Genomic DNA, 17,529 nt, shown 5'->3' with positions numbered 1-17,529 from the left:
ATGACTATTACTTCTACTACTCCTACTATGACTATTGCTATCCTCTTGTAGTTGAGTTTCTGACAACCTTGTAGAATTAAAGAGGAATCTCTCCAACTTTTACCATGTGCTGGAGCAGATTAGTTGCTGTATTCTCTGAGATGTTTTAGAACCCATCTGGAATTTTTTTGGCAATGGAGTTTTAATGATCTTTTAAATTTATTCTGTTGTTACCAATATAATTCATTTCTTTGTGTCAATATTGATCATTTTTTTTTCCTGAAGATTATCCACTATGTATTTCCACATTTCCTGAAATAGAGTTGTACAGAGCATTTTCTAAAATGTGTTATGCTTTTTGGTCTGTGGTTATGTTCCCATTTTCGTCCCTACTGTCTATTCTATTGTATTTTCCCACTCATTTTCTTTATCATAGTTTCCAGAGTGTTGCAATTTTTATTGGTCTTTTTGGAGAACTTCCTTTTGATTTTATCAAATAACTTGGTTTTATTAATTTCTAATTTTATCTTGATTCCTTCATCCATTTGCTTCCTTTATGTTTATTCTATTGTTCTCTGTTACATGTTGAATTTGCGCTTCATTTACATTCATTCATGTTTTCTGACAGAATGCTGTAACATTTACATTGGGCATTCTTTTGGCTGAGTCCTGTAAGTTTTGTTATAAAGTATTCTTCTTCTTATTTTTGAATGATCTGTAATTTCAATTTTTGGTAGGGAAACAATTTGTTACTGCTACATCATCAAATCTGTTAAGTGAGTTACTTATTCTCCGGGTTGGTATTTGTCAATTTATCCAAAGCCCCAGTGTTACAGTCTACTTTTTAAATAGCAAACTTCGGGATCCCTGGGTGGCGCAGCGGTTTGGCGCCTGCCTTTGGCCCAGGGCGCGATCCTGGAGACCCAGGATCGAATCCCACATCGGGCTCCCGGTGCATGGAGCCTGCCTCTCCCTCTGCCTATGTCTCTGCCTCTCTCTCTCTCTATCATAAATAAATAAAAATTAAAAAAAAATAAAAAAATAAATAAATAGCAAACTTCTTGACGGGCCTGGGGAAAGGACACAGCTGCCAGTCATTGGGCAAGAGTAGCTCGTGCAGGGTATCTTTCACAAGTTACATATGGCTTTTTAAAAAATATTTATTTATTTATCTATTATAGACAGAGAGGCAGAGACACAGGAGGAAGGAGAAGCAGGCTCCATGCCGGGAGCCCGATGCAGAACTTGATCCCGGGACTACAGGATTGCCCCTGGGCCAAAGGCAGGCGCTAAACCCCTGAGCCACCCAGGGATCCCCTACATATGGCTTAACTTATTTCCATTCTCAAATCCTGGTGACTGATTCTTTACCTTCCACTATCTTTTGGGGAAATTAATAATCATTTCATCACGCACATTGGGTTGTGGGGATCGTCAGACCATCTGCTTTAGATGTTTTAGAAATTTGACAATGTTTCTATTTTATTTACTTAAATTTTTCAGTTTATAATAATTGTCCTGTCTCACTTTCTCATTCTCTATGTCTCCTTGTCCTCTTTCTCTCCTTCAACTGAACAGTACCTCTCCTTTTGCCTCTTTCTTTAAATGTGTTTTATTTGAAAATACTGAAAAATATGAATAGTGAAAATTACCTATAAGGAAGAAGTAAAGTTATCTATTCTACATCTCCAAGCCACCTTTCTGAAAGTGATCATTACTAATATGTTGGCTTCTTTTCTGATTTTTTCCTTATATATATTGTCATAGGTATAAGGTATATATATACACACATATATGTATGTATATACCTATGAATATATATATACACACATATATATATATAGCTTTATGTAGGATTTTTTTTTCGAAATGTGCACTTGGTAGTTTTCTCTTTTCACTTAATAAATCAGTAACACTGAGCTTTTGCTTCAAATTTTATCTTTCTCTTGTCATTTGTAATTTGGGCAGCAAAGAGAAATAACAACCACGAGCTCACTCACTATAAGAAACTGTCCTCACTTCCCTTGAGGCTATTTGTGTCTTTTATTGAATTATGATATTTTCCAAGACCTACTGAGAGTTGCTAAATACAATCATACAAATCTACAAAAAAAAAAAAAACCCACAACTTTCAATCTGAAAATGAAATATAGTTGTATGCAATTAGGAGTAAAGAGCCAAAGGCAAAGGACTTTTTATCATCCCTCAAATCTAAAGACCAATGATTGCATTACACATGCCTGGGAATTCTTAAAAGTAAGATTTCAGAAAATGACAAATACCCTGATCATTTTATCTTGTGATGAATCTTTCCTTAGAGAAACCTGTCAAACTTCCTAAGTGAAAAGTTAATTTAAGATTTTTTCATCTAATGGCATAAGTGAGATTGACTTACAATTTTGTTTCCAAATTTTTGTCTTGTTTTTCTCTTAACTAGGAATCGGTTTAAATGACTCACAGAATAATATGAGGAGTTTATTTTTCTAGTGTCTAGAACACTTTGTGAAATTTATACATTCTTCTTTATTTCAGAGGTTGTTAAAAATCAACTATAAAGCCATCTAGCCTAGACTCTCTTGTGGAGATGGGGGAATTTCTGGCTTGAACTTTCATTTATTAAATGATATTTAATCTATTTCAGATATTTTATATTCAGTGTTCTTTTCAGTTACATTTTCAAATTTCATTATAAAATTATTTAAAGTACCTAAGAATTTTTAAAAATCTCTGCTATTTCCATTGTCTATGCCTTTTCCATTGTTAATATTGTTAATCCTTGACTTAACGCTTAATCAATCTTGTCTGGAGCTTATTATGTTTTATTAATTTTTTTCAGAGCAAAAATAATTTTTTATTTCCTCATTTATCTTTATTTGCTTTTAATATCTTGTTTTCTTTTAGCTTTCATACCAAACCATTGGATGTATTATTTTAAACATTAAAAAATTTATTTGAGCTATAACTTTTACTCCTTAGCCATATTCCATCTTTTAATACATAGTATTTTTATTGTGATTATTAATCAGACCTATCTTTGTAATTTCCACTGCTAACTGCAAAGGTTTCTTTTGCTATAAATTTGTTATTTACTTTTAATTGTACTATGTTGTGATTAGAGAATGTGGAATTTGTTTAGACTAACTTTGTGTCCTACTTAACACATAGACCATATCCTCATACACATTTCAAAAGAATGTATATTATCTGTATTGATTATAGTTTTATTAGCTATTAGATTGATCTCTTGATTTTTTTCTCCTTTTTTATTGAAATATAATTGACATAACATTGAATTAGTTTTAGGTATGCAACAGTGATTTAATATATGTATATATTGTCATGTTATTTAAAAAATCAGTCTTTAATATTCTTTTTTTAAAAAGATTTTATTTATTCATGAGAGACAGAGAGAGAGAGAGAGAGAGAGGCAGAGACAGGCAGAGGGAGAAGCAGGTTCCATGCAGGGAGCCTGACTTGAGACTTGATCCCGAGTCTCCAGGATCAGGCCCTGGGCTGAAGGCGGCGCTAAACCGCTGAGCCACTCGGGCTGCCCAGTCTTTAATATTTTTATGTAATTTTTATGATCTATAGATTTCAAAATATCCACAATGATAATAAATTTCTTTCTGTATATATGTTTTAGTTTTCTATATGTAATGCAATGTTATAATTTAAGTGTTAACAAAACGAATTATAAAATTTTAATTCTAAATTACAACGTAAGGATTTTGAAAGACAATTTGAGAATCTGTTCTAGGACGTTTGAGCCTCTTCATCTCCTTCTAAGATCTAAGATGACTGAGAAAATGGAGAAAAGAGGATTTTATGAGCAGATTCCTTTGAAGAAAGCTCAGATTCCTCTCCTACCTCTGACGTTGCTGATGGGAATAGGGTGAGGAGTTTCTTGTCCTCTTATGTTAGGTATGGTGAGGGTTTCCCATGGCCCCATTCAGTAATTATGAATCATGCTTTCATATGGTGAGCAGTAGTAAAGACAAATGCCTGAGGAGGCTCAAGGCAAACCATTGTGCTGAGATCTGTCCCCTATCCAGAAAATTTACAGGGTAGGAGAGTGATGTCTAGCTGCCCTGTTGGGGGCAAGGCCCAGCAGAGTGATATCATGTATAGAATTAACCAGATCTCCCAACGGATACAGAAGAAGTTATTGAGGACCAATGTGGCAAGATGAAAAAGAGGCCACGATGGAGAGAAAGATGTTCATCACATCCAGTAAACTACATGGAAATGAGTTAAAGAACCAGATACCTAGAGCCTGGGAGAGAGGTTAGAGTGGCCAAGTGAGAACTTTTCCATGCCCTTAACTCCCTTCCTTCCTTAGACCTCCAGAGCCTTTGTTAGAAGCACCAGTACCAATTAGAGAAAGAGGAAAAATTGAACAAAACCAAGATTACTGGCAGCAAACACAACAGATTAGATATTGTTAAAATAAGTATTAGCAAAGTTGTATAGTAGAAAGAGTAGTACAAATCTGGAGAAACTTCAGAGATAGAGGAAGATAAATATGAAGGAAGAAAGGAGGAAAAGGAACTGATATTTATTAAAACCTGAGTACATTACACATACCAAGTATTAGTGTAACCATATTCTTTCATTTAATTCTCAATTTTGCTAACCCCATTATTATAGATAGTAAACTGAGACTTATTGACTTTGGAAACCATAGAATCTTGACCAAGGCTAACTATAGCAATTTATTATAAATAACTCAAGGATGTACATGGTAGAAAAGAAAAAAAATTGTACAAGAGATTGAGGAAGGGAATTTATAAATATACCCAAGTAAGTTTCAAAAGTGGACTGGAAGGGAGCTGTTCTTTGTTTTTACTCTTATTTTATCAGAAATATAGAATTAACTGTGTTCCTCAGTTATGACGCTCTAGGACCTCCTTTTTCATTTCTCCATGTGTGATCTGTTATGTTTCATCTTTGGCTCTCATGGCCATCTTTCTTCACACCTTCCTTCCTGTAGGCATCTCTGTTAGGTTTTCAGTTAGTCTTTCCAAGTCCCGTTTTGCACAATCATTTGCATTGATGTCTATCTGTGTAAACGTTATAGTATTAAGTGTGTTTTAAAAATAAGTTAATGGCATCATGCTATAAATCTCATTGTTTCTTGCTGTTTTGTTTTTCTTGCTATTTTATTTTTTAAAAATATTTTATCTATTTATTCATGAGAAACACAGAGAGAGGCAGAGACACAGGCAGAGGGAGGAGCAGGCTCTTCACAAGGAGCCTGATGCGGGACTTGATCTCCAGACCTGGGATCATGCCCTGAGCCGAAGGCAGATGCTCAACTACTGAGCCACTTAGGCATCCCTGTTTCTTTTTGTTTTTAATCAAGACTTATTTTGGAGCTCTGTACATACTGTTCTAGAAATATGTCATTCAGTCCTTCTGACTGCTGCATAGTAGTTTAAACCTTCACCAGATTTTTGTCTCCATTTTGACAAATGATGGATATCTAGTCTAGTTTACTTCCATGAACTTCATTCTTTGAGAGTCCTTGAATGTTTTCTCACGTATCTGTAAGTCTATATCCAATGCCAGAATTGATCTTTGGTCACAGGTCACACTGTATACACATACTGAAATTTACTAAGTACATACTAAATACTAAAACATTTTATTTTTCCATATATTTGCTAAAATTTCCTTTTGGCCCACACTGCTCTATGATGGAGTTTACCTATTTTGATTAACTTTTCCCAGATATGCCATGGGACTTGTTTTTGGGTGGGTATATTCTAAACTTAGCACTGTAAATCCAAACTCTAAATGTCTGTATTTTTGAAATAGTCCTCTCTGGGGTCATTAACACATACACACATACACACACACACACAAATATGAAAGGGAAGATCCACTTTGCCTGAAGTTTTTGTCTTATTTTACTTTCTCCAATATCCTGTTAGAAGAAACTCACTTCACAGTCCTACCATGCAGATTCCAATCTTCTATTCTGTCTCTTGCTAATTAATGCAATGTAACCAGTCTCCCAATGTTGTTTGTAGCTTATTTTCCTAACCATACTAGGATGTACCTCTGTCTGACATTGTTGCCACCTGTGAAGTATGTGATCTCCTGGCTCCCTGTTGGTAATCAGAAGCCACCATATTTCTAGTCTAGCTACTTTGAAGGCAGGCATTTTACAGCTGGAGTTCCAGGTCATGTCTGTCAAGACCTTGGCATGTGTGGTTTGCTCTCTTCTTCCATAGATGATTTAGGAAAACTCAACATAGTGGTGGCTGGGTGGCTCAATTGGTTAAGTGTCTGCCTTTGGCTCAGGTTGTGATCCCAGGGTCCTGGAATGGAGCCCTGCTTCCAGCTCCCTGCTCAATGGTGAGCCTGCTTCTCTCTCTCTGACTCCCCCTGCTTGTGCTTTGTCTCTCTCTCTCTCTGTCAAATAAATAAATAAACTCTATAAAAAGAAAAAAGAAAATCTCAGTATAGAGATTCTAGTTCTTGTGATGCTTCAACAGAATGAGTAATTAGGTTCAGAATTTTAGTATTTTGTTTAGAATTTGCTTCTAGTAAATTTGAAGATGTGGTCTTTTCATGATATAGCTTACTTTGGGGTTTTATATCCTATACTTTACATCCTAATGCCCCATGAAATATCTATAATGCATTAAAATTCTTGAAAATAAAAATCATCTTATAATGACTCTCATATATTAGTGTAAACCACGTGAAATATCTGTATATTTTATCACCTCATATATCAGCTATATGAAATCACTGCTCTGGGGTCAAATATGGTCAAATATAAGCAATTCCATTCCATATGCTTCCACCTAATATGTAAAATTAAATGGATTATATTTGAGTCTATGTAAGTTAGAGGACTTAAATGGCTTGTTTACCTGTGTCCAGTTGGTAAATGATGAGGAAGCACTTGCTTATACCATTTTCTGATTCAAGTGGGAGAGGAGCACCTCAGCACAACTATAGTTAGAATTAATTAGTAGAATTATTTAAAATAGCCTCAACTTCATTTATAACTACAAGCATGGGATGTTGAGATGCTTAGCTGTTCATAATTATTAATTTACACTATTTTAAGATAAGCAATATATGATATGTTGAAAGAGGGAAACTTCCTACTGTTATGGCATAGGAGAAAACACAACTAACTCTTTAATTTAGAATTTATATTTAAATTATACACTTCTTTTGAAGAACCTTTTTCAATAAAGATAACTGAGTTTTAATTACTATTTGTAGAAAGTCCATATCAATGTCTGGCATTCCAGATATAAGACGGCACAATTGGAGGATTAATTCTGAGTTAATGAGCTCATTTTCTTCTCCTAACTTGCAGAAAAGAGTAATAAATAACAGCTCTATAATGGAAATTGGAAAGCTGTGTTGCCCATAGAATTTGTGAATTGTAAGGGAGCTTCAAAGACTATCTAGGTCAGTTTTACCATTTCTCAGATGAGAAAACTGAGGTTTAATTAACTGTCAAGGCTGGCACAGTAGGAGCAGTTCAGGGACAACTAGTTAGGGCACCTAATTTCCCCATGTTTTTATTCTGAATAAGAATAAAATCCCCATTACATATTGCATTCTTTAAACAGTTCATCCCTGAGTGAGAAACATGGGCTGGAAGTGGGTATCCTCCTCACTCCTTATTTCATCATTTTCTTCCACATTGCTTATGATAAGCACATTCTATCCATTTCCCTTTCTTCCAGTCTCGGCCCACTTTAACCCATTTTCACATTACTGAAAGAATAATCTTATTAAGACATATATTTTATATGCCATTTCTCTGTTTAAACATGTTTAGTAGCTTTCCAGAGGTACAGACACCTAAGTGTGACACCAGATGTTTTCTGAACTGATTTTTGCCTGCTGCCATTATTTCATTATTGCTTGGTGATTTCCCCTCAGATACCATGGAGACCCCAGTACTGATAATTCACAAATGTACCAATCTCATATATATCTCTGGGCCTTTGCAAAGACTATTACCCCTGTCCAAAGCACTGCCCCTACCTCATTTTCATCAACACCATCCTCTCCCCTCCCTTCTCAGGGCCACTTTCCTGGCCTGGACAAGTCTTAGCTGAACTTCCAATACTCAGTCACAAAGATACCTCTTTCAGTGCCTTCTCTGAGTTGTCCTCCACTTTCCTGATTGCTTCCCAAACACCCTGGGCTTACCTGGATCCCAGGAGTTGTAATATGTATTATAATTCTGTATTTTTTAACATCTCCTTTGGATTTTGACAGTGCCTTTCACAATTGATTCTGGTGACCTGTACAATGTTTTGTAGGCTTGCACAGTACCACTTGCCAGCAAGCATATCACACCTAAACTTCAGGCCACCTCATTTGCATAGGCTCTAGGGAGAAGCTCTAGACATGCGTTCATATGGTCATATGCTTGAAAGCTGTTTTTGTCTTCTTTAAAAGAATCTCTCCCCTGTCCCCAGTTTTATATGCTTCAAGGCCCACAAAACCAGAGACAGCTCAGTAAGGCACTCAGTGGATGTCTGTAGGATGAATGATTAAATATACTTTCTTTTTTGTTATCAGATACCTTTGTTGTTACTAATAATATGCTAATCTATGTGGTCTCCTCTATTATTTTTATTATCAGTTTGTTTTTGTGTAGTGCTATAGGAAAAGTCAGATCTGTTTTAAAATAATTTTTTTGAGTATAGTGGACACACAATGTTTTGTTAGTTTCAAGTGTATAACATAGTGGTTCAGTATCTCTATGGATTATGCTATGCTCACCACAAGTGTAGCTACCATCTGTCACCACCCAACACTATAACAATATCATTGACTTTATTCCTATGCTGTATCTTTTATTCCTGTGTCTTACTCATCTGATAATCGGAAACCTGTATCTCCCACTACCCTTCATCTATTTACCTGTTTCTCCACCCCCTTCTCTTTGGCAGCCATCAGTTTGTTCTCTGTATTTATAGGTCTGATTCTACTTTTTATTTGTTTATTCATTTGTTTTGTAGGTTCTACATATGAATAAAATTATATGGCATTTGTCTTTCTCAGTCTGACTTATTTTACTTGGCTTAATACCCTTTAGGTACATCCATGTTGTCACAAATGATATTATCTCATCATTTTTTATGTATACATAATATTTCATTACACACACATACACATACACACACAACACATCTTCCTTATCCATTCATCTTATCAATGAACATTTAGGTCGCTTCTATATCTTGGCTATTGTAAATAATGTTGCAATAAATATAGAGGTATATATATCTTTTTCAGTTAGAGTTTTCATTTTCTTTCAGTAAATACTCAGTAGTGGAATTCTTAAAATATATGGTATTTCTACTTCTAATTTTTTGAGAAACTTCCATAGTGATTTCCGTAGTGGCTGCCAATTTACATTCCTATTAACAGTGAACGAGGGTTCCCTTTTCTCTACATCCTCACCCATACTTGTAATTTCTTGTATTTTTTTCTATTTTGTTTTGTTTTATAGTCTCTGTCATTTTTTTCTTCTCTGATCTTTATTATTTCCTTCCTTCTCACTTTGACCTTTGCTTGTCATCTTTTTCGAGTTCCTTTAGGTGTAAGGTTAGATTGTTATTTGAGCTTTTTTTTATTTCTGAGGTAGGCCTGTATCACTGTATGTTTCCCCCTTTAGAACTATTTTCACTATGTCCCAGATATTTTGGACTATTGAATTTTCATTTTCGTGTGTCTCTTTGTATTTCTTTAATTTCTTCTTTGATTTCTTCATTGACCCACTGATTGTTTATTAGCAAGTTGTTTCTGTTTATTCTGTTGGTTTTTTTTTTTTTTCTTGTGATTGGTTTCTAGTTTTAGACCATTGTGGTTAGAAAAGATGCAGGTATGATTTCAGTACTCTTAAATTGATGAAACTTGTCTTACATCTGATATATCCAGGAGAATATTCCATGAGCACTTGAAAAGAATGTATATTCTATTGGTTTTGGATAGAATGGTCTATATATATCTTATGTCCATCAGGTCTAATGTATCAAAGACACTGCTCCCTTATTCATTTTCTGCCTGGAAAATCTATTCATTGATGTAATTGGGATGTCAAAGTCCCCTACTATTCTTAAATTAACATCAATTTATCCCTTTACATTTATTAATATTTGCTTTGTGTGTTTAGGTACACTCTAGTTGGGTGCATAGATATTTACAATTGCTGTATCCTCTTGTGGATTGATCCCTTTGTCATTATGTAATGCTCTTCTTTGTTTCTTGTTATAGTCTTTGTTTTAAAGTCTATTTTATCTGATATAAATATTGCTACCTCATTTTTTTCCCCCCACTTCCCTTTGCATGGTAAATGTTTTTACCATCCCTTAACTTTTAGTCTACACGGGTCTTTTGGTCCTAAGTGAGTCTCTTGTAGGGAGCTTATAGATGGATCTTGTTGTTGTTGTTGTTGTTTAACTTACCCATTCTGCCATCCTATGTCTTTTGATTGGAGCATTCAGGACATTCACAAAGTAATTGTTGGTAAATATGTACTTACTGCTATTTTGCTAATTGTTTTCTGATTGTTTTTGTAATCCTCCTCTGTTCCTTTCTTCTCTTGTTCTCTGTGATTCTTGAGTTTCTGTAGTGTTATGTTTAACTTTCTTTTTATTTTTTGTGTATCTTATATATGTTTTGAGTTTGTGTTTATGATGAGGTTCATATGTAACATCCCAAGCATATAGCAATTTATTTTAAGTTGGTCATTTAAGTTCAAATTCACTCTACAAAAACTTTTTTAACTCCCTTGTCCACATTTTATGTATATGCTATCATATTTTACATCTTTTTATTCCTAATTATTTTATGTTAATTATATCCTTTTCTTTTCCACTTAAAGAAGTCCCTTCTTTGATGTATACTATAGAGGAGTTGAGTTCAAGGTCTTCCTGTGTTGCTACCTTGGACTAGAATGCCCGGTACTTTCAACAATATGTTATCTTCACATTTTTTAAATATGAAGATTTATGCTAATATACTTTGTATATTTTTTATCTCATCTGTAAGATAAGAGAATGATATTTAGTCTTTGTCATATTGCAGACCAATTATGTTAATACAATGTTTAATTACAAAAGTGGAATGACTGTGGAATTCATTACAATTTTGTCTAGAAAATTGTGAGTTGGGGGATCCCTGGGTGGCTCAGTGGTTTAGCTCCTGCCTTCGGCCTGGACTGTGATCCTGGAGTCCTGGGATCGAGTCCCATGTCAGGCTCCCTGCATGGAGCCTGCTTCTCCCTCTGCCTGTGTCTCTGCCTCTCTCTCTCTCTGTGTTTCCCATGAATAAGTAATAGAATATTTAGGGGGAAAAAAAAGAAAATTGTGAGTTGGGGATGCAGCTTAACAAGTGATTGTCAAATGTGGTTTTAATACATTTCCCTTGGAGTCACTATGGTTGGTCCCATAGTGTTATAAGGAATGTAGAGAAGACAGATAATTGAGTTGCATACATTTATTTGCTTATTTATCAAAAGTCATAAATATCAAATATTTTATATTTGTATATGTACATATATATGTAATTATATAATATGTGTCAATTACTAGGAACTTGAAGCCTAAATTCAAATAAAGGACAGCAGTAAATAATTAGGCAAATGGATTCAGACTGATCTCAGAAAAGATGGGAAAAAGAAGTATAAATAGCATCATTCAGGGCATTGAAGGTCACAGTTTAGGGAGAATGTTTTTATTCAGTTGCAGTAGAAAGCCATTGGAGGATTTTAACCAGAGTACTAATGAGTTGTGATTTTTTTTTTTTTTTTTGAAATGTAAGTCTATCTACTTAGGTAAGAATGATTTCACTGTGCACAAGAGTAGAGGTATAAGACCTGCTAATTTGAAACTTTTGGTGAGACAATGAGAGCCATTGTCTCTCATTGATTAGGGAGGTGGTAATGGAGATAAAAGAAAATAGATTTGAGATATATTTTAAAGTAAAACTTTGACAGACTTTGGTAATGGATTTGATACTAAGATTGGTGTAAAAGCAAAAATTAACAGTGATTTTTTTTTTTTACACTTCAAGGATGATGATAATTCCATTTGCTTAAATGAGGAAACAATGAATAGAAGAAATATCAAGACTTCTGTGAAAGTAAAGTGGGTGGTGCCTCATACCAAGTCTGACTCAAGCTGGCAAACTTTCAAAATATTTTTTAAAGCCAATAATCATGATAGCTCTTCCAGTTTCCTCTCAATTGAACCACTCTCCATATACCATATGAAAGATCCAGAAGAGTGGATTTTGATGATTCTGTCTCTTCCATTTACTTTATTGTCTTGTTAGATATTAAGTGGTATGCTCCGCTACAATTTAGCTGCAAAATCTGGCCATTCCACAATCTCTATTCTCTTACTTTCCATAGTTTAAGTCCAACATCGTGGTTTACTGATTCTGAAGTTGTCTAATTTATGCATGAAACAAGTGAAATTGGATTCCAATAACAGGCAAGGAATACTATTGATAAGGAAGCAAGAGATACATTCTAAAGCAATTAGCTGGGTGTCAAGGAGAACCATTATATAAAAAATCCAAATTTTGTCTTTGAGGTATGGCTAATTATTCATGTCAGATATTAACACTTAGAAAATGTTAAAATCCTGTCCTTCACTAGGTATGGATATTTGTAGTACAATGCATTTTAAATGCACTCATAGGTATTTATTTATATCATTTAGTACAATATTACCCTGATACTCAGATGTTGTACACTTACAGATATTTATTTATGTCATTCAGTACAATACTGCTCTGATACTTAGATATTGTACAAGTATGAGTCTACATATGCTACAAAAATACTAAATTATTGCATGTTATAAAGCGCGGTGGTAATGATGAAGGTACTGTGATATATTAATAATGATGTTGCTGCTATTGATTTGATGAAAAGGTCCAAGTTCCCTGATCATACTTTCCTACTAAAGCTTTGAAAACTCCCTCTGGCTGCCAATAATATTAGTGCTGACACAGAGAAGACAGATAAAGAAAATGAGAAAGGCAACAGGAAAAAAAAAAGAAGAAATAAAAAAGGGGTTATAAGCGATTAATTTGATATCTTTTCAACACTGAAATATGGTGTGATAGATTAGAGTCTTCCAAGAAGGTGTTGGATTGTTCTCTCATTTTATAACTTTATTCTTATCCTTTCAGAAGAGTCTGTCTTTGCATATCTCTCTTGGGTCTCTAAGGCATTTGAACTTAATTTATGCAAGATGTTACAAAAGAGACCTAAAGCTGAAAACAGATTCATAGTAGAATGTAGATTATTTCAGTATTGCCCACTATCCTTACCATTTTGATTTGAGTCTGACCATGTGTGTAATTTAAATAGAAATCCCAGCTTTTGCTCTGTCCTATCAATCTAGCGCACCATTGTCTTCTAGCAATTATGTTTGGTTTTATTAGTCAAACAGCAGGTTAATGGTTTCGTTGGAAATATTCTCACAACATTTTGGCCCAAGCATTTCTAAGTATTTAATCTAAAACCAGACAAAGCTTTGCTTCCCAGAGCTTTGAATTCTATTTTATTTGAATTCTAGAGTAGCAAAGTTACAGATAATTAAGTCACCATTAACCAACTTGCCAGTGTTTCTTCCTTTTACTAAACTCACCACAAGTTATTATTTACTTGCTTATACCTTTACTGATTTACTTGTTATTTTTTTCCTTTATTTAAATTTAAATTCAATTTTCCAACATATAACACCTAGTGTTCATCCCATCAAGTTGCCCTCCTTGGTACTTGTCATGCAGTCACCCTATCCCCCCACCCCTTCTGTAACCCTTTGTTTGTTTCCCAGAGTTAGGAGTCTTTCATGGTTTGTCTTCCTCTCTAATTTTTCCCCATTCAGTTTCCCTCCTTTCCCTTATAGTCCCTTTCACTATACTTGTTTATTTCATACTTATTTTAGGAAGATTTGAGAAACTCAGGCATTAAGTTGACATGTTGAACTAGATTTATACTTTTAATTTTCAACTTACTTTAAATATAAGGAAATAATCTTAATTCTATGAATTGTGACATCTTAACTTCCTAAATTCCCTCTCTAGCATATAAAGGAAAAGTATATTTAAAAAATATACAGCATATTTAGTGAGGAAAGTCCCATTTAGCTCTTTTGTCTGTCTCCCCTGATACCTGGTATCCTCCATCCTATTTTTCCTCTACTTTTTCTCAGGCCACTGATCCTGAGGTCAGGCTGTTTCTTACTATAAGATGTCAGGACTGAAACAAAACAAAACAAAACAAAAAAACAGAGTACATTGCTCTTGCATTAATTTTTGTACAAATTTTCTGTGCCTTAAAGATAAACCATCCACTTATGACTCACTCTTTCTTAGTAATCTACCTTTTAGCAATGTCCTTATCAAATAAAGCAGATAAAATTTTGGTAGTGACTGCCAGAATGCTCTGGAGAGGGTAAAAATAGACCATGCTCTTCTCCAAAAGAAACTAGTTGTGTAATTTATAGACTCATGTTCCTATTGTGAAATTTAATTCTAAAGAATATTGCTCAAATATATGTTCAAATAAGGTGTTTCATCTAATACTATCTTTATATATATTCTAGATATTTTTCATTTCCATTTTTATATACATAAAAATAAAAATAAGTGGATTATGTTTTTGAGGATCTCAACTTTTATGTAATGTTACTATTTAAATTTCACTGAGATCTGTGGTAACTGTATGGAACTTAGAGGTAGTGATCTACCCTGAGGGGGAAAATCAACAACTGACTTCAGAAACATCCCAAATCAGAAATATCAGAAAGGGAGACAGAACATAAAGATTCCTAACTCTGGGAAATGAACTAGGGGTGGTGGAAGGGGAGGAGGGCGGGGGGTGGGGGTGAATGGGTGACGGGCACTAAGGGGGGCACTTGACGGGATGAGCACTGTGTGTTATTCTGTATGTTGGTAAATTGAACACCAATAAAAAAATAAATTTATTATAAAAAAAAAGAAACATCCCAAATCAGCCAAACAATGCAGTGTTTTTTCAGAAAGAGATGAAACAATAAAATGCTACCTCCCCTTTTAAAAAATTTTTCCAAGTCTTAACAGTTATTCATTGGTATCTCTGCTTAATAATCTAAGAAGAAGAATTTTTTTAAACCATTTGACCCTACAATTTGGGGATACTGTAGGAACACACTTTTAAGCTATTTATTTATTTATTTTTTGTAGTTTATAATTTTGGCACTTGTATGCCATTGACTTCCCCTGCTTCTTACTCCTTTACTGGTCAAAGGTTTCTGCAAAGTTCAACTTGATGTTTAGAAATGTTTAACCAAACACAGAAGGGGTCAAGCAATTCACTTAGCTCCTGGCTTATTATTAAAAAATATATATATTATTTATTTTTAATTAAAAATAAAAAGTCAAGAAAGATTTAAGCAACAGAGAAATGATTTTATAAGTAAGAGAGAAGGCTACTAGCAGCATAGGCTGTTACTTAGGAGATGCTAGTAAGTAAAGGAAAGATTGTGTGGCTCTATTTAGCCCCATCTAACCCTAGAAAGCCATCGACTTAATGTTAGCCATGGATGCAAAGAAGAGACTAGATGATAGAGTTAACTGTTTTTGTTTTCAACCTGGACAATGCCAGTGGTTTTGATAGCCTTAAGACCAATAGTCACCACACACTCATTCTAGTAATGCCTCCATTTTCTCCTACTTCCTACCACACTAGAGAGTAATAAAGTAGTAACAGAAGATGGACTTAAATAAATCAGGAATGGGAAAAAAAAGGACCCAAATTGTTCAGAACTTAAATTCAGAACTGAGAGCCAAAAAGATACTTATCAGCCACCTCTTCTATCTTCTAGGCATTCTGCTATGATTCATGACTAATTAGTACATGAAAACAAGGTTCTAGTTAATGTCTTGGGTGAATGAGTCTTCCACTGATACAGGGGACCGCTGTAGGGAAAATAGATGTAACATAATGAATTTGGGGTTACATCCAAGAGTGGATGTACACTCATTATATGCATGGGATCACCCTATTAATCTTTTTTTTTTAAAAAAGATTTTATTTATTCATGAGAGACACAGAGAAGCAGAGACATAGGCAGACGGGAGAAGCAGGCTACTTGCAGAAAGCCTGATGTGGGGCTCGATCCCAGGATGATCATCTCTCATACGTCTTTTTTCTTTTAAGATTTTATTTATTTATTTATTGGAGACACACACACACACAGAGGCAGAAACACAGACAGAGGGAGAAGCAGGCTCCATGCAGGGAGCCCGATGTGGGACTCGATCCCGGGTCTCCAGGATCACACCCTGGGCGGAAGGCAGGCGCTAAACTGCTGAGCCACCAGGGCTGCCCTCTCATACATCTTTAATGGTTATTTTGTAAGTGGTAAAGTTTGAGATCATTGCATGAGTCCCAGCACTGATGGAAAATTAGCCTTACTCTTGAACTCAATTTGAAGCTTAAGAATTCATGAGAAATTCCTATTATTCTAAGAAGTATCCTCCGATCCTACCTAGAAATCTTAAATGGTATCTACATTTAAAATTACTACCATAAAGATTATTTTATACTTGTACAGTGTCAATATTGAATAAAATGCCTATATTTTATCATTTCCTGAACTTTATGTTACATAAAGATGAATATTTCACATGATTTTCCTGTTAACTATTAAAGAGCTGTGAACAAAAACAAGCATTCTTTTTCTGATAGGAAAAGAAGGCATAAAAAAATAATAATTGACTTGCCTCTGGTTACACAGAACAGTAAGTCATTGACTCTGGTTACTGTTCTGATTTCATGACCCTAACGACCTCTCTAAGACCTCCATCATAGGCAGTTGTCATTTTATTACTTAGTGTTTGGTGATTTTCTGACTAATGTGTTGATTTGCATGTTTATTCAAATGGTGGGAGAAGATAGTTTCCATTCTTCATTTTTTTCCTGATAAGGAATCTTTTCTGAATCCAAAGGACTGGTGTCTCTGTTGTTTGGCCATTGGTGGTAGGGGAGAAAGGCAAGTAATGAGTAATGTTTAGGAATTGGAGTCATAGTGTGAATGTCATGGCAGAGATAAATGACAGATGAGGATGTTATCAAAACAACAAAACAAATATACAAAAAGACCAAACACTTTTCTTTACATAAGGCCTTTAAATTGCCATAAAAAGAATTAGGAATTCTCTCCATGTAAATCTGTAAGTATAAATTAAAGGTTTCTTAATTATGGACAAGGACTGTTATATGCATATTTCTTATATGAGGTTGACTACCTGCCCTGTTTTGATTTTCCATGAAGATCACTTTTTGAACTGTTTGCTAGGAGAGGTCTCATTAACAGCTGTTGGATAAATTATGTTTTCAGTTTATTTGGTATCTAAAGCATTAAAATATAACTGTTGGAAGTTATGATGTCAGGAGCTATTGGAAGCTTTGGCTTTTCTTTTTCAGTTCAGTGTTCTATTATGTTTGGCTGAAGTTTGTCTTTATTCCCAGATTTCAGATTGGTTGAGATTCAATGG

This window comes from Canis aureus, chromosome 17, assembly GCF_053574225.1.
Source record: "Canis aureus isolate CA01 chromosome 17, VMU_Caureus_v.1.0, whole genome shotgun sequence".
NCBI lineage: Eukaryota > Metazoa > Chordata > Mammalia > Carnivora > Canidae > Canis > Canis aureus.
The sequence above is the reverse complement of the archived record's forward strand: the minus strand, read 5'-3'. Positions refer to the sequence as shown.